At 47.4% G+C, this 24,713-nt stretch overlaps 1 protein-coding gene across 6 annotated transcripts in view; it reads left to right on the forward strand.

The window, feature by feature from the left end:
- Positions 1-340: 340 nt before the first annotated feature.
- Positions 341-24,713, forward strand: part of LOC144936223 (uncharacterized) — an 80,491-nt gene continuing 56,118 nt past the window's right edge. For 2 of the 6 annotated variants that reach the window (XM_078863221.1, XM_078863225.1), the window contains exon 1: positions 1,033-1,103. The gene's annotated coding sequence lies outside the window, so the exon portion shown is untranslated. Of the gene's footprint in view, positions 571-1,032; positions 1,104-23,271; positions 23,289-24,713 lie in introns of those variants that run through there. The other 4 variants (XM_078863224.1, XM_078863226.1, XM_078863223.1 and 1 more) reach the window with 3 other exon arrangements.

A 24,713-nucleotide genomic window follows, 5' to 3' on the forward strand; every position in this document is an offset into this window, starting at 1 on the left:
AGTAAAAATTACAATCTGCTTCAAACAAATAACCTAGACGACCGCTCCATCCACTAGAGGCCGCTGCATTCCCCGCAAGGTAAACATTTAACATTCGATGCTCGAACCTTGAACCTCTTACAATGCATTGCCCCGCGAGCGAACAAATCGTTCGATCCGAACACTTGAGTGAATTTTAACAATGCCACGTTATTGATGTTTCTCTGGGCACCCAACCCCACCCCACCCCCCACGTGCGTCGAGACGTCACGCCGCACGTGCGTCGTGACGCACGCGCATTGTGATGTCACGACGCACGCGCTCGCTGGCGTGGCCCAACCCCCCCCCCCGTCCCCCCCAGAGCACTTGGAACGCGTGCGCTGCTGTGGGGGGTCGTGGTGGTGGTCGTGGGGGTGGTCGCCGCTTTGGGTGGTTAAGCAGAGCGCAGTCAGATGCGCTTCTACATTTTCACGCGCTCCGCGCTTTTCCGTTGATCTCTTCCCGACCGACTCTCGCTTTATTTTCGCGAATTGGCGATCACGGAGCGACGCACACCCCCCCCCCAACCACCCCTGCCCTGCCCCCCCCCGGGTAAGTCGGAGTGTACACCACGATCGACGTTGTTTTCGGGAACGATCTGTGGGGTGCCGTGTGGCTCGTCGTGTCTGCGCGTGTGCGCGTGTGGGGAGCGGTGGTGCAGCGGTTAGCGCTACGCTGCGCTACGAACCTGGCGACCCGGGTTCGATTCCCGCTCACGGCCAACACCGGTGTTATCTGAACCCGTCCTGGGCCTCCCCTATGTCGACTCAGCCTCAAATGAGTACCCGGTGCGATGTGTAAACATCGTCGTTAGGGAGACAAAGGCGGCCGGGCGTGGTGTTGGCCACCCACCCCCTTCGTGTGCCGTGCCGGCCTTCGTAGGTGCTCGCTAACAGCACTTGCCCCTACAGTCTGTTAAGGCTACACGGGGGATCTTTGTCTTTTGTGTAACATGCGCGGGGGGGTTGGGGGTGGGGGACATGGAGCGGTGGCGGTGCGGTTAGCGCACTGCGCCACAGAAGCGGACGGGTGACGGTTCGATTCGTGGTCACGGCCGCTGCTGCTGCCGCCGTCATCGTCAATCGGTATGGCGCGATCGATTTAATCCGAACCGCTTTGTTGTTTAATTTTTATTATTATTTATTTCTGGGACGTGTCGCAGCGCTGGGGAGAGAAAGGTGGCCTCAATAGGTGCTCGCTAACAGCACCTGCCCCCCCCACCACCACCACCACGCTCTGTGTTTGTGTCGTGGTCAGCGCCACGCTGCGCTACGAACCCATGAGCCGGGTTTTCGATCACCGTACAACACCGGTGACGATGATCAGAACCCCCACCACCCGTAGGTCGACTCGGCCTCAAATGAGTACTTGATGCGGTGCGTAAACACATCGCCACGGGGAAGACAAAGGCGGCCGGGCGTGGTGATGCTTTCTCGCTAACAGCACTTGCCCCCCACAGTCTGTGACAGGCTACACGGAGGGTGGTGGTGGTGGGGGGCTCTGTCTTTGTTGTTGTTACACTGCCACAGTGGATGGGTGGTCGTTATGTACACACGGTGATGGTGGTGGGGGCATTTAACTTGCTAACGTCTTGGGCCATGATCAATCCACCGCTGGACGAAGGCCTTTGCAAAACAACCGCAATAAAACTAAACAAAATAAGGACAATTATCTTTAACAACGACGGTATTAATTCGAGTAATCGCTCCGTCTCCGTCTCGGATGTGTCCGCTGTCTTGTCTGCCTGGGACCATTGCAATTGTCCCGATTTCATTGTTACGATGACTTTGTAATCATCCCCCTTCGTCGCTTTTGAAACAAACTCTGATATCATGGCTCAATTGAATGCACGCGTGACCTCTTGGCTTGTTACATGTTTTTTTTTAACAAGATAAGAGGTCACCTTTGATAAGGTGCCGTTTGTTCCTGGCCGTTTAACGTTTTGGGCCTAACGGGGGGGGGGGGGTGGGCTGTGTGCTTAGCAATCGTGTTATTGGTAAATCGTTACCACTGTATTATTGTTATTTCTAACAATAACTACTGTATTGTTACAATGTTACGTAACATAGCGTCCGTTGCTGGCTTCGGCATGATCATCTGTTCACGGGTACTACTTTTACAGCTGTGTGTATGTTATATATAGATAAAACGTTGCCAATGATACAACATGATGATCGTTAGTTCATCTCGAAGCTAAGCGAACGTTGTATTCTTCGGGTCTTGTCGGTAAAGTCACGTAGATGGTTCAAAGAGAATAACAAAAAACTACGACGTTTCTTCGACGTTTCCGACAAACCCAAAGAATATGAATTCCTGCAGTCACGAAAGCTTTGAGTCGAGATTTAGCCTGCACCGTGTTTGTGTGTGGTGCTTGCTAACAGCACTTGACCCAAACAGTCTGTTAAGGCTATACGGTGGATCTTTGTATTTTGTGCTGGTTTGGATATCGTGCATAACAGGTAGTATAGGCTGCTGCTGCTGCTGGTGCTGTACTCTGACGTTGTTGCTTTAGTGATGACGTGGGCAGCAAGAGCGACTTGCACTGAGCGAACGTTGTTGTCATGTTGTACTGTACTCCTATGCTTCCCACGTAATAGGCTGGCGTTGTTGTCTTTCACCAACCATTCGCAAATGTGTGGAGAAGGGGGGTGGAGGCTGCTCCTCATCCAGCAGTGGATTGACGAAAGTGGCCGAACATGAAGAGACAGTTTTCTTTTCGATTTAAAGCTTTTGTGACTGCAGGGATTCATCTTCTTGAGTCTTTCGGAAAAGTCACGTAGAATGAAAATAATAAAATAATGAAAGTAAAAAATAATAAATTAATAAAAATAAAACATTACTGAATGCTTTATTTTTTATTATTTTATTCTTTCCATTCTAATATGTTTGATTTTTATTTTATTATTTCCATTCTACGTGACTTTACCGAAAGAACCAAGAAGAAGACAGTTTTCTGTTTGTTGGGGCCCTTCTTTAAGACGATGAACTTGGAACAGCCCTGGTAAGGGTAGACATCTTACACTTTCCATGGGACGAAGAGTGGTGGAGGCGGGGGGGGTGATGTCTTGGCAACACAGCAGTTGTAACAAGTCTACTAAGCATAGTGTTGTGGTGTCAGGAGATTCGACGGATTTAGATAATACAAGCCAACAAGGCCAATGCGAACATGCAAATCCCGTTTGTGTTAGCCTCTCTCTGGCTAAGTCACATGGGCTGTGCCCGGTCTCGTCAGATTTAAGAAGCCAAGCAGGCTTGAGCCTGGATATAAGTGCTTGAATGCCTGACGTAGGTTCATGCCAGCTTTGTTATAGGCTGCTGCGAAGGCTACTTTGAAGCAAACCTTTGTATGGGCAAGTGCAGCAACACTTTCAGCGAAAATATTTGCTGAAAGTGTTCTACTTTCTCCCGCACCTCCGATTAGCACGGTTGGTGACGTATGGTGCGAAAGAAGTTCAACATACATACATACATAGAATGCTTTCACATCTGTTGCCTCTCCACCGCCGCACAAGTTGCCGATGACCAGCTGGACAAAGTATGATCAGATATTCTAGATTTGAAGCTTTCAAAACCAAAGAGTATGATCAAATAATTTTCGTGACCCGTCCCTTGTTTAGGGTGGACCTCATCGTCCGTGTATCCACCTTTGGTGGAGCGGTGGCGCAGTGGTTAGCGTGCTGCCATTTGCAGGCCTGTCGCCTTAGTTGTATTTCCAGCCACGGCAAACAACAAAGGGGAATGGTGTCTGAACTCAACCCACCCCCTGCATCAAACATGTGCGTGCTGACCAGCGTGGTGAAGTATGGTCAAAACAACCCCCATAACCTAAAGGGCTAGGGGAGGACGTCATCCAGCACTGGGTTGACAATGTACTGTCAATTATTGTTTTATAGCAATACCTGCAGTATACTTTGTTAGTGTAGAGTATTTGTACTCGCACTCATTAAAGGCATTGGGCCAGGCATCTCATTGCAGGGCCCTTCTGAAAAACTGCAGTCTGGGAACCCAAGTGAGGCTTCCCTGGATGTAGACAAAACATTTTAAGTAACGGAACACATATTTGTTCTCGTTGCGGGCTTTCCCTGTGATCTCCCGACCTTAACGTCAAGCTCAACTGGTGGCAACTTACTTGGTTCACTGATGATGACAGTGATCGTACTTGCTGCAAGCGTGTACCTCGAGACTTAAGAGTGATGTAGGACTTCAGATTGAGCGTGCTGCTCTTATCAGTAAAACCACTAACCTCAGGGCTGTAATACTTGGGAGTAAGGAGCAGGAGGGGGATTCCCAAATTGTGATTTAAGGATTTTTGTTTCAATAAGCACAACACTTGGCTGTGTCCCACGTGTCATCTTTTATGTCCCTTACGGAACACTTCAAGAATTCAAATTGGTCATCCACAATTGCCTGTTATGTATGACCGTGCATAATCAACCCGGATTCCTGCTGCCTGGCACAGTGCCGCTGCCGTCTTGTGTGCGCCTGCATTCTCAAATCTTAAGTTGCAGTTTCTATTTTTGATAACGGGCGAAAACGAGCACTGGCAAGCGGGGGGCTGACCTAAAACGACTGGGTTCAGACAGGATGTGCTCGCTCCTCTCAATGCCTTGGCAAGCCGTCACCTTTCACATGATATGATGGCATCAGCATACCTGTCAACCCATACGGTTTGCCCGAATTCTTGTACAGGGAAGTTGAGTTGTTTTCAGGTCTACACGGCGTACAGCCGTTTCAATACGGGCAAAACATGTGTTGTGTCTATTTGTTTGCGTTTCTCCCTTGTGATTGGACTTTGTAGGATGAACGTTGAGATGTATAAGGGGCACGGGGTAACCAATACGTTCTGAATTGGTCTGTAACAAGGTAGGCCACTGATAAGGGGTTGACAGGTATGCATCAGTGTTTGCCAGCCGCACTGAAGTTCAGCGCAGCTGGCTGTGTGCGCTGCGCGGTGCAATTGCTAGCAGCACACAATTGTTTCAAACGAAACACAGAAAGTGCGGACCGTAAAAAAGCACCCGGCCTTTGTGTGCATCGTGCAGAACCAAAAACAATTCCCATCAGCAGTTCCTGAAGGACGACATTGTTGGGCCCTCTTGTCGACGGTCATCGTGAATTTCGATTTAAAGCTTTCGTGACTGCAGGGATTCATCTTCTTGGTTCTTTCGGTAAAGTCACGTAGAATGGAAATAATAAAATAATAAAAATAAAACATAATAAAATAATTCTCACGACGGTTTCGGCCACAATGCAAGCAGCCGTCCTCAGGTGGAGAACAGGTCTGTCGAGAAGACAGAGTCTGACGCTTGTGTTGTGGCCGAAACGTCGTGAGAATGATTTTATTTTGTTTTATTTTTATTATTTTATTATTTCCATTTTACGTGACTTTACCGAAAGAACCAAGAAGATGAATCCCTGCAGTCACGAAAGCTTTAAATCGAAATGTAAGTATTTTATTATGTTTTATTTTTATTATTTTATTATTTCCATTCTACGTGACTTTACCGAAAGAACCAAGAAGGTCATCGTGAATCTCAATTTGAGCACGTGCGACCGACTCACACTCAGCAGTGACCCCAGAGGTGGGACACTTGCAGCCGGAATTGTGCGTCCCATGTCCAGTCGTCGTTGCCTCGTCTTCCAATGGTCGTTTTGCTCCCATGGAGCTGTGCCCATGTTACAAATTGCCTGGTCACCCTGCAACGTGAAACATAATAGGCACGTGCTTGCATGAGCTGGCATAACGTGAGCTCTGCTTGCCATTCAATGAGAAGATGCGTTTGACATGTACTTTACAGAACATTTAAATTTGCATTGCATAAGTTTGTTCTTCCCAAAAGTACTGTACTATCTACTGCTGGATGAAGTCCTTGTCACACCCATGTGCATCGTGGGGCTTATGTTGACCATACTTCACTATGCTGGTCATAGTGAAGTACGGCAGGGAGCATAGAAGTACATACAGCAGTACATCAATGCAACGCATCGTACATGGTGGTTTCCCATCGCTGCACTTTCCAGGCTCAATCCAGCTCAGTTGAATTGGTCATAGGCCTTACTGTACTTACTGTACTTACTGTACTGTAAGGTCTTTAGAGTACCGTACTGAATGAAAAAATGAGCAACATCTGTTGAGGCAGCGCCGCTTGTCGTGCAATTAGCCCCACGTGTCCTTTACATGAACCGTCGCTCACCATGGGAATGTGGAATTTCCACCACTGGCTCACTCATTTGAAGCTGGAGGCACAGCTGAGCCTTGAATTAAGAAAATAAGGGGACTATGAATTGCCCGTGAATGTGCCATTTACCGGCATGGCTAGGCCACAGCATCGGCTCATCAATGCGCACGGCAAGCTATTCGCTCCATTTGTGTTTGGTTTTAACATCCAACCAACCAGTGAATGCAGCCTTAAGGTACACACATATATACACGTTTACGAGCCTATGTTGTTATTCACAGTGGGTATTCTATGCCACTATTCAGAGTGTGTATTCTATGTCACACGGGTAGGTAAGTGCTGTGCAATCTATTCTGGGCAATGCAATTATTTTCCAATTGTCACTTGACAGGGAAGCGCACGCATGGTAACGGGGTAACACTTTAATTACGGCCCGGACACTGCATGCTTCAAACATATTATAAACGAACGGAGCAATGTAATGATGGCGCTGTGTTTTTTTAAAATTATATTATTTTTTTTTGGACATCTGAGCAGCATGCATGGTGTTTCCCTAGCGCTCGACAGGCAAACAAGCGAGGGCCTCTCTTTTTTTGTAAGCGGGGAAGAAGGGATCGTGGGTTTGCGAGATGAATTATTGATCTCGCTTTGTGTGACAGCTGCCCCATCGCCGGCTCGGGAGGTATTCGATCTACTGGCTCAGCACCGCACAGCCTTGCAGCAAAGCGGCAAGCCTTCTCCTGTCGTCGGCGTGGGCAGCCCCCCCCCACACACACCAACTATCCGCCTGCTGCATATCGCATTACCCCAAGGAGCACTTTTGTGAATGCGGATGGGGTTACTTAGCCTCAGTGTCACGGTGCAGAGGGTCGCGAGGTCGTCAGACTGTTTGATTCTGTTCCCTTTGGCCAGACAAACTTGAACACTCGTGCCTATTATCGGTTTGGATAAGTGTAGGTTAGAAAAAAATGTGTTGGACAGTAAAGGTGTATAATTAACGCACTGGCTTTATAGTTGTATGCTAAGGTGTGTAATCGGGTCCTGCTCTTGGATGTTTTGACGATATCCTGAATGGGTGTTTGGCTCCACACTCATTTCACATAGCCCACAGTGCAACTGCGGCTACCGATCTCAAACCGTGGGCAACATGGTAACACCACTGCTCGTTCCTGTATTTTAAGTCTTTGGGTTTTTGAGTCAGTCTGTGGGTCTCTGTGAAAGGCTACCGGTCTCTTTGCAAGTCTTATGGGTCTCTATGGAAGGCTACGGGTCTCATTGGAGTCTATGGGTCTCTGGAAGTCTATGGGTCTCTATGCGAGTCTATGGGTGTCTATGGAAGTCTGTGAATCTCCATGTGATTATTTTCTCAAACCGTGGATTGTATGTACACTACTGCCTGCTTCGATCATTTGCTGCCAGAATTCAGATATACGTAAGGCTACGCCAGCGGCTATCCACTGGCTCACTCACCAAGCTTGACTTGAACAACATGTGAATTGTGCTGATCAACATCTCACCATGCAAAATAAGAAGTGTAAAATTATTAAGGAGTATGATTTACTGTACTGTAAACCGATGCAAATCACAAATAATATACCGCAGTCACGGTCGTTTTCAGTCTGCTCCTACGCCCTACCATTCTTGCATTCACAGTGTTGCTGAAAACTTGCGAGCGTTTATTTGCGAGCGTTTATTTCCGTTCTGTGAAATTGCCAAAACCCCTTACATTATAACGCAGTAAGTGCAGTTTGCCCATGTTCTAGGCACCAGATTCCTCAACGTGGCCATGACTAATGGGTTTGAAGCCAGACATGTTGAGTTCTAACAAGCTAGAGAAAATATGCCTGTGGTTTTCCTGTGTGGTCATATACCAGAAGCCCTTCAAGTACCAGTGAGGCGATGAATGAGGCTAATCATGAATCTTACATGAGCATAAAAAGCTAGAAGGGACTGTGTTCTGTCTATGCTATGGATTTTGTTCTTTCTTTGTGTTGGGGCAGGGGTGTGGAACCTACAAACCCATGGGCCGGATGTGACCCACAACTTCATTTCATACAGGCCTACAGCCACACGAGGTGGACCACTTTGAAACGGCCCGCAAACAATGTTTCTCCATGAGTGAAAGTATCTTAGCCTCGCTAAGAGTGCGGGTATTCCCACCACTTCCTTAGACATCTGGCCAGCGTCGAAGAATAGGCCAAACACTCGCTGCAGCGGCTCTTTAAGAGCGCACTCGAATGGAGGCCCTTCCCATCAAAAGTTGCAAAAGCAAGTAATTGCAGGGCTGCACTTTTACCTCATATCTTTGTGGTGAGATGTTAACTATCTTGCCTGGTATACAGGAACTAGTGGGTTGAACCTCGACCCCAAACGCCTGTATATTTGGAGTTTGCATTTTCTCCCCGTGGTTGCGTGGATTTTTCTCCATTTTTCCCCTCCACATTTAAAAACATGTATTTGAGTATTTGGCTGCAATACATTTCCACGTGATGATAAGCCACTTTGTTGAACTATCATTTGTGGCCTGGTCGCTTCTGGAAAATACCTATACAGCTCAGTAAACATCTGGTAAAAAAATAAAATCTTACAGAGTAGAGACATGGTTATTGGTGGATGTTGATGTATGTTATGTATTTTTTGGGAGGAGTTCAATGGGAAAAACCTTTGCACAATAATCTCACACCCAAGCAAGCAGCGCCGATCGCTTTCACCTCTTCTTGCTGCTGGAATGTGGAACACATTTTAACAAATTTTCACCCCGTGGTTTGCATGCTCAGAGCTCCCTCTGTGATGTGCCAGTAGTGCCGAAGTTTATTGGTTATTTATGATATAAATAAAAGATTTGCCTGTGTGCACCAGTAGCAAGGATGCATGGTGGTTTAATGTAAATTGTATTCGCTCTTTCCGCTATTTATTGCCCCCAGCATTGTATGTGTTAAGATTCATAATTCTAGGAGCATTCCGTTCTAAGGAGAGGCCCGTAGAGGCTCACTATGATTCTTTGCTTTATGTTTTTAATGTGTCCCCGGCGAGGTGGTGAGAGTGTTTTATTATTAAGAGACGCAAGCTGCATTGCGAGTCCTAGTTCCGTTGGGGTGATGGATGTTTTCAAGTACCGTACGGTACGTTATCTGGCATCTCTGCGATTCTTGATTAAAATTGACTCGCATGACGAGCATTTGCAACCCGTTCCAGTGTTTCAGTCGTGCACAACTGTTACCCACCCTGCTAAATTGGTGAGGTTTTTTTTCGCTGTATTTATTTGCTTTTAAAACCGCAAGGGCAGGTACTACCAGGCCAGTAAACGTGCAGTGTCAGGGACCCAACATTGCCATGCAGTCGAAACCCTTTGAACCGTCGTTGCTACTGCTCATGTATGTTCAAAAAAGATCCCCATGTTGTTGTTACCGCTCCTCCGTCGCCTTCAAAGTATTTCTTTCAACTCGCAGACGAACGAATAATCGCAACTCGTTCCACGGTTTCGGATGCGCACTGCGTTTTTCTTTTAAAGTTGCGCTCACAATTCAATCGGGGGTGCGTGCGCGCGCGTGTGTGCGTATTTTTCTCTCTCGTAATTAGCGTTTCAAACGCGATGCCATCATCGACGCAGTCAAAAACTGCTGCTGCGGCCGTTTGGTAGTGGTTGGGGCAGGGGATCGGATCGCCGCCGCGCGTTATAGTCGGCGTTTTTTTTATTGTGGCTCAGCTTGTCGGAACACGCCTTTGTTTTCATGCGTGCACCATGGCCACTCTCTATCTTGACGCGCAATTGTGAGAGCCGAGATCCCTCCGAGCACGTTCGTGAGCGCAAATTTACTCTCCCCCACAAACCCGAAGATACCCGCCCGAAAGTACGCAATCAGAAAATGTGGCAATCCGAAAACTCTTTAATTGCGTGTTTTTTTCCCACCCACCCCCCCACCTCTCATTTCTAAAAACGCACATCCACCCATCGCTTTTAAGTGGCGCATTAACGGCAGGGGCCGCACGGATGGACGTGGCAGCATCACCGCCACCAAAGACAAAGCTCCCCCCCCCCGTATAGCCTTAACGGTCGGGGCAAGTGCTTTTAGCGAGCACCTATGAAGGCCAGAACTCACCACCACCGCCACCAGCAGCAGCAGCATCAATCGGCGCTCATTTTCACCCGACGCTGCGTTTTACAATCGCGCACATTCTGTTTCTCGCCCGCCTGCCCACCCGATCTCTGGGGACTAAACGTCGCCGGCGGGAGAGCGTTTGTCCAGCTGCGAGGATCGTAGGTCGTTGACAAGTAACGCCAGCCTCATTATCACCCGTCCGGCACGATGCCTTTTAACCTCCGGTAGCTGCAGAGGTCAGGCACAATACGCAACGCCGTGTGTATTGAACCCGTCGTGATTTTTCAAACAGGTGGAAAGGTTTTCAAGGAATACTCCCACTGCCCGTGCGTTTGCGCGGTTTACATGGCCAAGGCGGAGAGTGGGGTCGAGTGCGGGAGGCGTTCACGTCAGTGCGAGGCACGAACCTAGCTCAGCGCCGTGGGAAGTGGATGACATCCGTGCGCCAGTCAGCCAGCCAGCCAGCAAAACTATTTTTTCCTAATATAGTACAATAATTTGCTAGACATGTGGTTATTCATCCCCAATACCTTTCATTTTGCTATGGTTACCAATCAATCCACTGATCTTTTGCGATGTCTTTAGTACGACAGGAGACTGAATACTTTTGGTGTTGCTGTGGTTACCCAGTGAGCAACCAACTCTGTTGTGATGTCATAAAATGAGATGTGATAGAGCAAATCTGAGATCAGATTTGGAATCAGCACCCAGAAATTAGTCTAAAACAGCTGCAAAAGTTCAGGCCAGAAAAAAATGTTTTTTTTGTTGACCAGTGTAATAATAATAATTTACAGCCCTTTGTCAATCCAATGCTGGATGAAGGCCTCGCCATGCCGCACCGGACGTGGGGGTTGTTTGACTATACTTCTCCACGCTGGTCAGTGCGGGTTGGTGAAGGGGTGCCCAAGGGCTCTTCGTTAATTCGAATTATCAACAGGCTACTTTTACTGGCGATGTTCCCCCACCTTCGAAGACGAGGACAAGGGATTGGTTTTGAGGAGGGTTGGGTGTCAACTTTGCGACAACTTGAGGATCTGGCAGAAAGAGAGAAGTGTTAAAGTTTGGCGGAATCAGCAACATGATCTTCGATGGCCCGTTGACCTTTTTAGTTTGTCTCCATGCAGTACATTTGTGGGCGATCAAACGCACGTATTCCACCATGATGGGATACAAAAAACCAAACCACATGGGCAATACAATTTTGTGATATGTCAGCATTGCACAGATACGAAAATGTCACCGTTATCAACAGGCTTTGCCGGTGGAATTTACCAGAACGCGCCGAAGCCAATTCCCTTCAGTTTGACAAATATAGAAACTCGTGCCAAGAGAGAGAGAGAAAAAGGAAACCGCTTCAAACGTTCGTTAAACCGAAGTTTGAAACATCCCCATGCTTCTGCAAGGTTGTTGTGACAAATCTGAGAGTTAGTTTTTGTAACACGCGATTGTTCGCTCTGACTCGCAGGGTATAATGACATCAACTGCTGTAGGCGAATCTCACAGGTCTCTGCGTAATTCAATACGGTGTTTATTTTTATAGTGTAAAAATTTTTGTTGCACTTGAATTTCAGCAGTGTTATATTACATGCCATTCTTTCTCGTGTTTGCTTTTGCACTGGCAGTCCAGTTACATCATTCATAATAAAGGTTTTTGTGTTAGATCGCGTTATTACAAATGTGTTTCAACCCTCCACCACCCGACATGGCCAATCAGTAAAAAAATGTGTCAGGTTAACAAAACGCCAATTAGTTACTTCTTCAGCCCACCGGTGTGTTTGAAGAGTGAATCCACAACATTTAGAATTTGAATACGACGTTTCGCTGGTAATGACACCCAGCATTGCCAGAAATCGCCCGAAGATGCTGGATGTAATTACCAGCGAAACGTCACAGTACTCAAAAACTGTAAATGTTGTGGATTCACTCTTCAACACACCGGTGGGCTAAAGTAGTGAACGTGACTCATTTTTTACTGATTGGCCGTGTCGGGTGGTGGAGGGTTGCGACACATTTATAATAACGCGATCTAACCCGAAAACCTTTATTATGAATAATACTGGTCGTGAAAGCCTACGTGTTCAACAGTCCAGTTACATCTTCGAATACAAATTTGCCTCAAGGAATGTCTGCAAATGAACATCATCATCATCATTAGTCATCACCGATCCAATACTGGACGAAGGCCTCCCCAGAGTGTCGCCATCCCTCACAGTTCGTCGAGCTCCTGCACACGAGATGGTTTTATCGTTCTCACCTAAGCAGCGGATGTCCTCTTGGGTGCGTCGCCCTCATTTGGTCGCCACTCCGTCAATAGTCGTGACCACCGGCCTTCATCCCCTCGAAGTGACGTGTCCTGCCCAAGCCCACTTGAACATCTCGGTGGGGAGATGTGAACTATCTCGCCTGGTATGCACGAGTTTGTGGGTTCGATCCCTACCCTGACGCCTGTATATTTGGAGTTTGCATGCTCTCCCCGTGGTCGTGTGGATTTTTGTCCGGATCGTCCTGTTATTCCCTCCACGTTTAGAATCATGCGTTTCGAGTATTGGTCTCATGTAAGATTCCACATGATGAGCCACTTCGTTTCGCGATCATTTGTGGCCAGGTCACTTCTGAAAAAGCGCTTTATACCTCAGTCGGCCTTATATGGTAAAATTTAAATAGTTGTAATTTTACTTTCTGCGTGTGTTTCCTGATCCACATGTTCTTTTTTCTTAAAGTGCAATTTCAAGCATGCACCTTTGTGTTATTATTACGTTCAGTTTTATAACAGCACTGAAAAACCTGCTCTTATCCACTTCTGTATTTCTTAATTTCTATCTCAGTCCACCTTCAATAACTGCCCCACGGGTACGCCTACTCGCATGCATCATCCAGTTGTATCCGTCCAGCGGATATCATCAATTGTCGATCAAACCTATCCGCCGCTTCTATGTGAAGGACTTGCAGATAGCAGGGAACAGGCTGAGAGTGTATTTTAGAAAATGCCAATTACTCAGAAGCGTTCCATCCGTCGGGAGTCTCGCCGTGCGGCAAGTGAAAGGCTTTTGGATCTGCCCATGGATTGTTTACATGCTGATGAAAGCCCACTTGCCAGTGTTTCAAAGTGGCTTACCATGCCTCGTCATGGGCCTGCCACAAAGAGTTTGGCTGTGCGCGGATTAGCGGCCGAACGTATTTAGGGCCAACGCGCGTGTGCTGGATAATTATTCGTCATCCAGAGCCACTCAGAAGGTGAAAGAGCGAGTGGGCAGTATAAATCAATCAGCGGGCTAAGCCACGCCTGGCCCGCCCGGATTTGTTTCGTTCCAGAGAAAAAAATAGCAGCTCGCTTTTTGGAAATCCATTGGAAATCCATGAGGATCACCGCCGCTCTTAAGTGTTGGCGGTGGACACAAAACCACCTCCCGTAATACTTTGGGAGGCCGTAGCCAGAATGCATTTGTTGCTGCACAAATGATAATCACATGGGCGGTGGGGGGGGGGTGAACGATATGGATGTGTGTTGTGTCTGCACTGCCAGTGGTGTGAGACCCGAGCCGTACCATGGTGGTGGGGGGTGGGGTGTTGGGAATGAGACACACTCACTGATGGGGCTGTGTTAGCTGTCAAGCGGATGGCTGAGGCTCTGCAGCCGGTAAGAAGCCGGATATTGGTATTGCGCTGGTCACCTTGGTGACTTGCATTCATTACAGACGCATTCCTCCGACGAAGGTGTGGTGGTGGTGGTGGGCGGTCCGTTAAATTCGATCATTTAAATGTATTGAGCTGTTGGGGCGTATTCACTGTCCTGTCTTCATACGGCTGCATGCTGAGTAATAACCATCCCCTCCCCCCCCAAACCCGGCCTCGGAAATTTGAAGTGCCATGATATAGAAAGCAATTTGATTAACGAAATAATTTTTTGTTGTTGTTAAAATGTTTCCCTTGCTTTTGTCTCTCTCTCTCTCTTTTTCTGTATCATTGTTACAGTTTTGCTCGCCCCACGAGCCTAGGCGTGTAACATTAAGCATATCATTTCCACAAAATCGTAAATAGGACGAACAATTGGGACGCACTGTGAGCGTAATAATGGAGTTAAATTGATAGATCGATGAATCGGTGTTGCAACTGCACGTGTGGGAAACCCGTGTTTGGACTTCCGTCAGTGGTTTTTGTCACATCGGTGAAAGTTTCCAGCCTCACTCGAGTCAAGAAGTGTCAGGGAAGGGACATGAATACACAACGATCGGCTAATCTGTATGCGCACGTACGGAACGCGTGCCTCTTCCTTGACCTCTTTACGTTTAAAAAAAAATAACAACATCTCAACGCGAGCCCGGCACGAAACGTCGATCGCCGGACGGAGGAGGTGGGGAAACACAATCTCCACTAACAGCAGCCCGATTTTAGCGCGACGGCCCTGTGAAGGGGAGGCTTGGTGAAGAACGCTGCTCTAGAGTGACATTTTGGCCTACTCTTCCATGATGACCGAAGGTGCTGGAAAAGGGTGGACGTACTCACACTTTACCCCACCACACGTCACCTGTCCTTCAAGTTATATTCTGTTCTTGAGTACGGCAGTGTGTCGAGGAAGCGTAATGTCAATGCCGAGGCGTGCGAGCCACGAGAGGGCTTCAGGAGAGAGGCGATGTCGTTTTGCTATTCCTCCTCCGTTGAAGGAGCGCAGATTCAAGTGGTTTACTCACAATGTGGCACCATCGTTTGGGTTGCGTGGCCACAATCGCTCCGTGCCTCGTGTTTTTAATTTACCGTTCACGTTAGGGGATGTTGCGCATCGGCATGCTGTTGATGTTCTGATGCGGTTGATGTGTTGGTGAAAGCAGTGTCTTCGTGGAATGTGAAAGCCACGAATTGCTGATGTTTGGATATCGAATGAGTTGTTGTTCTGGACGTCCTCGTTGTATAACTGCGGTGTACCCAATTATAGGGTGAACACAGGGGGCATGAGATGAAATCTAACCTTAGGATTGCAAAGTCCACTCATTAACCGTCGCACCGTAGAAGAGTCTCAGTGGCAATGCATCAAAGGTTAATTTCCCCCGTCGGTGATTTTTGTTTTTATCACACTGATGCTTTAGTTGTCATCGCTGTGCAACATTTTGATCCGTGTAGGAGGATATAATTTCAATAAAGAGGATGGTTTGTTGGTGGAACTTGTTGTCGTGGGTATACACTGGCGGCAGCGAATCTGTTTGGAGAGGTTGCCCGCCGTTATTATCCGCGAGCACTGCGCTGTAGTTTAGTCTTGAGAAACCGCGGTCCTCAGGCAAGGCTATTAGGAAGCTACTGGGAGCTATGCACTTTGAAATCTAGATTGAAAACGCATTTGTTTAGAACTGCTTTTTGTGCTTAGTTTCTTGTTGTTCCCCCCCCCCGCACCTCCGATTTAGCGTGGTTGGATGCGTATGGTGCGAAAGAAGTTCAACGTACATCCAGTCCATGCAAAAGGCAGCGGCACACTGAGACAGGCCTATTTTTTGTTCGTTAATTTGTAACGTGTGCGGTAATGGCTCTGATCTTTCACGGGCACTGCAATGCAAACAACGAATGTGGCTAGCAATGAATTTCACAGGATGCTTTAATGTGTTTTTTTTTTTCCCCACATAAGGCTGGCAATGAGAGTACAATAGCCCCCCCTCTTTCAGCAAAGTATCCCAGCCGATTTGTACTGCCGCATAGCACAGGATGGTCCAGATGTCTCGTGACCCCCCCCCCCCATTTAATTATCTAAAAACCTAATATTTTTTTCAAAAGTAAGCTTTATTCTTATAGAAATGGCTAAGCGAAGGGGGATGGGAGATGTTAGGGCTCAATTAATTGAGGGTTACAAGATATCTGGACCACCCTGTATACGTGTTATGCATCAACGTTCTCATCAATTTTCGACAGACCTTTCAAAGCCGCGGCCGTATTCGAGTGTTGAACTTTGTGGCCCGCTCACCTGACATGCCCGTGACGTTGGGTGAACGTTGGCACGCGGTATATATAATTCCCGGGGTTTCCTTTGCCTTGTGTGCCACGAAGGTGTGGCGCGTGACCTCGGCCTTTAATCCATAAGAAGAAGCAGCAGCTCATGGGGAATTGCATAGCTGGATTTGGAGCTTTTGTGACTTGAGGAATTACTCATTAGTTCTTTCGGTAAAGTCACGTAGAAAGAAAATGTATTTAATAGTTTATTTTATTTAAATAAAAAAAACTATTACATTTATTTTCACGTAGAAAGAAAATAAATTTAATAGTTTATTTTATTTAAATAAAAAAAAACTATTACATTTATTTTCTTTCTATGTGACTTTACCGAAAGAACCAAAGAGTAAAAGCTGCCAATCCACACGGTTTACCCCATATTCTTGCACAGGGAAATTGAGTTTTCAGGTCCATATGGCGTACAGCCGTTTCAATACAGGCACATTTTTAAAAAATATAGTTTTCATCTAATTTGTGTTTCTCCCTTGTGATGGGACTTTGTAGGATGAACGTTGAGATTTATAAGGGCACGGGGTGACCGGTAAGGTCTGACTTAGTCTGTAATAAGGTAGGGCACTGCTGATAAGGGGTTGACAGGTATGAGACGGTATTTTTAACGATTGAACGGGAATTGACCGATTTTTAAGGATCCAAAGCCTGACCGATGCTTGATCCATGCTCAAACACATTAGCTGTGATATAAAAAAAAATTATAGTTAAAAGTGTATTCTTGGGTCTTTCGGTAAAGTCACGTAGATAGGTTAAAAAAAAAATGTTTTAGTTATTTTTTGCTATTTTCTTTGAACTTATCTACGTAGCTTTACCGAAAGACCCAATAATATGAATGAATTCCTGCAGTCACGTAAACTTTCAGTCAAGATTTAGTTGAAAGTAATTCCTGTAACATTATAGGTGCAGTCCATACGTTGTACTTTAGACAGTGGTAAATTGGGGTTGTTAACGTATGAGAGAGAGAGAGAGATGGTGTGGTTAATTGTAGTAAGGGAAGCAGGAGACATGTTTAGTGTTGTGTTTAAGCCTGCACAGGGAGATGATGAAAACTCATTTTCTTGACAACTGCTTTTTGTGTTTAGCTTGTTGTCTTTCCCACGCACTTCAGATTATCACGGTTGGCTACGTACGGTGCGAAAGAAGTTCAACATGCATAGACATTGCAAGTGGTGGCTGATCTTAGGACACCCCTACAAGAACGCAGTTGCTTATTTTTAGAGTATACAGTACGTTGAATGCATTTGTTTATGTAGATGTATTGTTATTTAATTATATTCCTGCTCCGCTTGCTCCCATGGTTACTGTGTTCCGATGCACTTCAACTCATCAATTCCTCCACCAATGTTGAGGACTGCGAAATAAGTTCACCATGCATACAGTACAGGGTGGTCCAGATGTCTTGTGACCTGCCCCCCAACCCCCACAATTAATTGACCCCTTGCATGTTTTTTTGCTACTTGGCTTATCCGTTTCTATTTTCACGCCCGCATTGACATGCGCAAGAATATTAAATACATAGAGAAAAAAATGGGGGTCACAAGACATCTGGACCGCCCTGTACATTGGCGAGTCACAAGCAACCTCTCCTTGAGCTTCGCCAAAGTTGTTATATAAGTTTCGATACCAAGCTTTTCGTGACTGCAGGGATTCATAGTTTTGGTTCTTTCTACTTGTTATATAAGCTTGCTTTGTGCCCGTGATCAGCAGCCGTGGTAAAATATTTTTTTTTAGCCGTGCTGCATTTATTTATTTTTGTTTGTGAATTAATAAAAGAGCAAATGTGAAAACACAAGGTGACGTTTTTGGCTTTCATGGAACCTTCTTCGTAGCACGTCCATCAGAGGTCCTGGCAGGGAAGGGAGATGCCGTGGATGAGATTTGGACATTGCACAACACCAACAGCAACGATTTCACACGTTTAAAATTGGCCGGTGACCTAATGCAGGGAAACTGTCAAAAAGCACCAGTGGTGTACGTCCAGGCATGGAGGGGGGACCCTGTTTCTGGCTTGAGCCTGTGGCCCATTCGTATTTGTGTAAGTATGTAAGTTGAACTTCTTTCGCGCCGTACGTAGCCAACCGGTGCTCATCGGAGGTTGTGGCGACGGCGGCGGGGGAAGGGCAACAAACTAAACACAGAATAAGTAATATTTTAAAAATACTTATTTTAAAACACGCTTTAATGAAATGTACCCTACTAGTAATGGGAGAACTCCACGACTCTAGGATGTGGCCCCGAAGCTTTCAATAACGTAAGGGACCTTGGTCATTTACAGCCAACGTCAGTTGAGCGTGGACAATTAGACCCAAGCCCGAAACATAACATAGAAAAAAGATGGTTTAAAAATGTATTTTTATGATAGAATATAGTATTGTCATCAGTATGACATAAGTATACCACGTTTGCAGTCGATGCTACATTGGGAAGTGGGTTAAAATTGAGTTACAAGATTTGAGGATACGACAACAACAACAGAGTGAGTTAATAGAAAGCATCTTCTTAGGTTTTTTCCGTAAAGTCACGTAGGTAAAACATCAAAATGAATGAAAATAAAATCAAATCAAAATTCACGACGTTTCGGAGGCAACACAAGTCTTCGTCATCAGGTGGGACCGTCACAGCCAGATTGATGCAGCTAATCTGGCTGTGACGGTCCCACCTGATGACGGAGACTTGTGTTGCCTCCGAAACGTCGTGAATTTTTATTTTATTTTATTTTATTTTCATTCATTTTGATGTTTTACCTACGTGACTTTACCGAAAAAACCTAAGAAGATGATTCCTTGCAGTCACGAAAGCTTCAAATCTAGAATTAATAGAAAGCGTGTAAAAGGATTGTTTAAATAAGATTTGTCATTTTTAAAGATAGAATATAGTAGTATCATCAGTATGACATAAGTATACCAAGTTTGCAGTCGATACCACATTGGGAAGTGGGTTCAAACTGAGTTACAAGATTTGAGGATACGACAACAACAACAGAGTGAGTTAATAGAAAGCGTGTAATAATAAAAAGCGATTCTCCGCAAACGAGTTTCCAATTCCACACGTAGGCCTTCGCGACCAATATCATCCACAATACAGGCTTTTTTTTTGGGAGGGGTTATCTAACCCAAAATGTAACGTCCACGTGTGCGGCTAGAACTAACAAGCAAAGGGTCTTTTTGTCGAGGTTAAGACAAAGTGCAGCTGAGCTCTCGTCTCGAAGTGAATCCCAGGCCTGTTTATTGCCGGAGAATTTTCTCCGCGTAAACTAAGCGAACCACGGGGCATTGTGTTTGTACACATGGCTCAATTCGATGTAATTTAAGACCCGAAATTCCATGCACCCCTGACGTTTGTTTTCTCGCACCTGCGATGACGGTGTGGCTGACGCGAGTCCTGCATTTAGTCATGTGGTGGTGGTGGCGGTGGTCTGAATGGCGTCTTTGTAAATTTCTATAACTAATTAATGCAGTATTCCCCCTTTATTGACGAGCTTGCTATTCGCGATTTTGGCTATCTGCAAATCGCACCTGGAACTCTCTACACGACTTCATCGAGAGAGAGATAGAGAAAGTCATGAGATCAAGTGATGAGATAGAGTTATGATATAACCTGCAGTTTGCTGTCACCTGCGATTATGTAGCGAGGCCACCACATTTCGTCAGGCATGTGGTGGCGGCGTTCTGAACGGCGTCTCTGTAAATTACCGTAACTAATTAATACAGCATTCCCTCGAGTTTGGCTATCCGCGCATCGCATCTGGAACTCTACACAACTGCATCTCGAGAGAAAGTGATGAGAGAGAAAGTAATGCGATAAAGAGATGTCGTGTGATAATTTTCATGTATTTAATAACTTATTTGTGTATTACATTTTTTTCGTAGGCCAATATCAATAACTGTGAAATTTGCAATTCACAAGCATCTCCGGAACGTGCCCCTCGCGAATAACGAGGGAACACTGTAACGACGCTGCTGCAATTGCTGAGACCTCCGCTTGAGTGAATTCTCGAAGGTATTTGGTCTACTCTTCCACGATGACCAGGATGTGTCGGAAAAGAGTTGGCTTACCCACACTTTACCCAGCTTACGCGATCTGCTGCTGATCGATTGACCGTGGTGTACACGCTGAAACTTGCTGGGTGGACAGAGGCATTTGGGGGGTGGGATTTCAAAATCTTGCCCCACGTGTTTCAACTACCGTGCAATCGAAGACTGGAATCGGGTTGAAATTCCCACGCAATACGCATTAACAAACACTGTAGCATCTCTGCAATATTGTACTGTACAGTAATCACAAACGTTCCTTGCAATTTTTGTGAAATACAGCTGATCGGGTTTGAGGACTTGAGGCTGTGATGAATGTGGCTACAGACGAAGCCGTTATGGTGTTCATTTCAAAGGCCGTTGCTCTCCCGGCCGAAATGATTCCCATGGGAGCACACACAGGCCGGCCGGGGTTCTAAATGTGGAATATTTGTCGGAGCACACTTAAATATTTGATCACGGGTAACGGGTGGTTTTTCTTTTCTTCTTCTGTAAACGTAGAATGCATATTTGTGTGTGCAGCCACTGCTTCTGTCAAGCCACTGCTTGACGAGGGCCTGTCCATGCCGTGTGTGGTTCATGGTGGTTATTTTGCCCCGCAGTACTCCCCATCAGCTGGGCAGTGCGGGTTGGTACAGGGCGGTCCAGATGTTGTGTTTATTTAAAAAAAACAAAGGAGAATTTTTTTTAGGGGTCAATGAATTGGGGTTCACAAGACATCTGGACCACACGACACAATAATGGATTTTTGCTGCACTGCCTGCCACTTCTCAACAGCTTGCCCCCCAGGGCCCTCTGACAACCTGTGTGTGCACGGTGCTCACCTACCTGTCCAAGCACCAGCCTATCTCAGACCCGCTTGAGGCTTCTGAGCTCTTTGGAGGACCGGGCATATCCTCAGCGATATGGTCCGTTGGGCTGTTACATTTGCTTGTGCGTACACGGAGAGTGCGGTGAGAACCATCGGGCTTTGTGCGTGCGGTGGGGTACAATTTTTTTGTTCCATTACCGTCAATGTGGGGGGGGGGGGGGCAGAGGGGGGGGCGGTTACTGCCTGCTAACCCGAGAGTGCTCTTTACACAGGCACGGCCACACAAGTGACCTGTGAGAGTGTCGCCTTCCCATAGTTGGGATGTTGCTGTCGCAGCGAAGGGGCACGGCTTGAAACTGTAGCCCCCGTATAATCAATACCCGCGCGGCTTGCAGAAAAATACACACACCAGCAACACCATTGTGCTCGGGGAAGGAGGAAAATAAAATAGGTATTTAGTGCGCTGTATAAGAAAGCTTGGGGGTAGCGGTGGCACAGCGATTGAGCACACTGCGATCTTGAACCATGTGACTTGAGTTCATTTGCCGACCACACCTAACATGAGTGGTGAGATTGATGTGTACTTGCCCTGCACGGGATGTTGACAAGTGGATTTTTTTAATATACATCGCATAAAACTCACGTAAAGATATACCGAAGCCGTGTTGTACAGTGCAGAAATTTATTTGTATTGAAGTCATCGTTATCGCGAGCTCAGGTCAATCCACTGCTGGGTGAAGGCTTCACCAAGCCGCCAACCACCTCCGATGATCCTGCGATGCAATAATCCACCGAGGACCTGCACGCGAACTGATTTCATCCCTCTACCTAAGCAGCGGATGTCCTCTCGTGTGCGTTTCCCTCCTTCGGTCGCCACTCCGTTCATTCGTCGTGACCACCGGCCAAAGTCCACTCTAAGTGACGTGTCCCCAGCGGTCAACACGACGCCTCTCGGTTGCGTGCATTCTCCGATCCACGTGTTCTTTTTTCCCCCACTCTCTCGGCGTAATTCCAAGCATGTTCCTCTCCAAATGATTCCGCGTGCACTTTTCAGCTTTTGTTTTTCACTTTTGGCGTACGTCCCCTTGTATGTGTTCCATGAAACTGACATAGGGTGGTGTCCAGTGGTGTCGCAGTGGTTTACGTGCCGCGACGTGAACCCACGCTCCCGTTCGGAATGCGGTACGTCCTGTCATAGCCCGGCACGTTACACGATTTTCCTGCAGCCCCGTATCAGAAATGCCGTGATCCTTTGGATAGGTGCATGCCATGAGGAGGAGGGTGTGTGTTGGTGTGCGGCGGTGCAGGGAGCCATTGAATATCAGTGAGGCTTCCTACTATGTAGCATACACCGGTGGCTGGTATGGTGAAGGTTCCGGCGAGTGAGTAGAGAACGTGTGACATCGGTCGCGTGAGCGTCATGCGTGTCATGTCACCCGGCTCCGAAGAACGGGCTAGCCCACTCGTGCGGTAAAGCACCGACTTGTGCAATGAAATAGCGTCAGAATAAAAAGGCGCAGCCCTTAAATTTCTCGGCTCACGCTACCGCTGGCGGAAGGGCCTCCGCAAGAAGGGGAGTTCACGAGAGCCCCCTCTAGGTCGTATTTGGCCTACTCTTTCACGTTGACCACGAGTCTTGGAACAGGGGGCAGTGACCCCACACTTTACTCCGCCCGCCACAAGCGACCGTCCACTCATCTAACTGCCGTCTACTCCGGCTGCTGGGTGGACGGAGGCAGGCCCAGTAAACGTGCAACGTTGTCGGCACATGGTAGGAGCCGTCGGTGCCAAACGTTAACCCCTAACGTTCCACGGTTACCGGGGGCGGACTTGGGGAGACCGAATGTAAAACGCAAACGGGCGTGGGTCGAATGGCAACGGCGACCTTTGGATCGCGAGTCTCCGCAGCGTGCTCGAAAACGCGTTGCATCACGGCAGCATCTCTGAAAAATACAGTGATGGAGAAAAACTGAAAAAAATCCCAGCCTCTCATCACTGGCCACTTGGGAGCCTGTTGGGCAGATGGCTGGTGGAGCGCATGGGGGGGTGGAGACGAGCGAACGCACACTGTGTTATGAGCCACATCGTCTTGACGAGGGCGTGGGGGTGGAGGACGGTGAGCGGCACAACGGTGCACGACTTGGGGCTGTTGTTTTTTACCACGGAGGTATGCGGCGCGCGGACGTAATTTCAGAGATGCCAAAGCAAAGAGCCGCCCGTGCGTGTTTGAAAGGAAGCTTTGCCCAACGACTGATGGAGCGCTGCGAAATACAGTACATGTGTACGTACGGAGGGCATGTTGTCGCAAGAATGTTTTCGTTGTTTTTTCTCGTACGTTTGAATAATGGCAAGCTTGTATTGTAATTCAGCTGTGGTCATTTAAATGAAAATTTGTGCATTTTTTTAAAAGCACGTTTTAAGGATGCAAGGCGCATTGCCAGTAAAAGCGGAACGTCGTTGGACCAACGTTGGCCTTGCGGTTCCAACCACGTGCCAACGTTGGCCCAACATTGGCCCAACGTTGGCACGTTTACTGGGCTATCGCGGTGCAAGACTGGTGGCGGCACTGCCAGCCGGTTGCTCAATTAAAGGATATTAACATCGCTTGGGGTTGTTGGGCAGTACACTTTGTATTTTGAATAGACGCATGCACAGTCATGATAACACAGAATGGTGACCGCAGTGGTTATAGTGAGCACACGTGCCCGATGTGAACCTGGCGAGCTCGCCACGGCTTACATGAGTGACATTCAAACGAGCCCTGTGCCCTCCACTCCACCGAACCCGCACCGACCGGCGCGGCAAAGTACGGTCAAACAGCTCCCCAAAACCGACACGGAACGGGAGGGCGGCATTCAGCGGCGCATCGACGCAAAAAAAAGGGCTGGAAAAATGATTGCACTGTACCACGGTACGATGTGTTCTTTTGTTTATATTCCGTGCTGTATTTACCGCCGTCTAGGTTGAGCGCAGCGGGTAACATCGCACGGCGGACGCACTTAGGGGCCAACTGACGGGCCGAACGGCAAGGTCGGCGCGAAGGTCACGTCCACCTGCGTTGCCACGCCGCACGCGGCGAGGACCTTTCGCAGCGCCTGCGTCAACTGGACGCGCGTCAAATCTGCCGGGCGGTAAAAGCGGCAGCGCGTGCGATCGTCCGCGTTTATGCGGCGTGAAAGGGTCACTGCCGGGCGCGTGCCATAAGTTTCACCGGTCGGTTACATCACGGTGTGTTGTAGTAGCTCTGTGCAATCCTCGCATAGTCGGAACTCGCCGGGAGACGGAGGGGGTCCGGTGTACAGGCGGGCATCTGAAAGGTTGGGATATGTGAACGTCTGTAGAAAATTACCACAAACGCCAGGAGCGAGCTGCCTTTGAAACATGGGGCGTTGATTCACTGTACTTGAGAAACAAGTGAATGTACGCGTCAATAAGAGCACAATACTCCGTGTGAAATGGTCTGTTGTGAACATAGACTGTACGGATGGTGGAACCATCCGAACTCCTGGCATTAGGATGCATCGCATCATCTTGGGGTAGCATTCTCATTTTTTTACATTTTTATCGCCACCCATTTCTGATGAGTTTTCAT

This window comes from Lampetra fluviatilis, chromosome 15 (genome assembly GCF_964198595.1).
Source record: "Lampetra fluviatilis chromosome 15, kcLamFluv1.1, whole genome shotgun sequence".
Lineage (NCBI taxonomy): Eukaryota > Metazoa > Chordata > Hyperoartia > Petromyzontiformes > Petromyzontidae > Lampetra > Lampetra fluviatilis.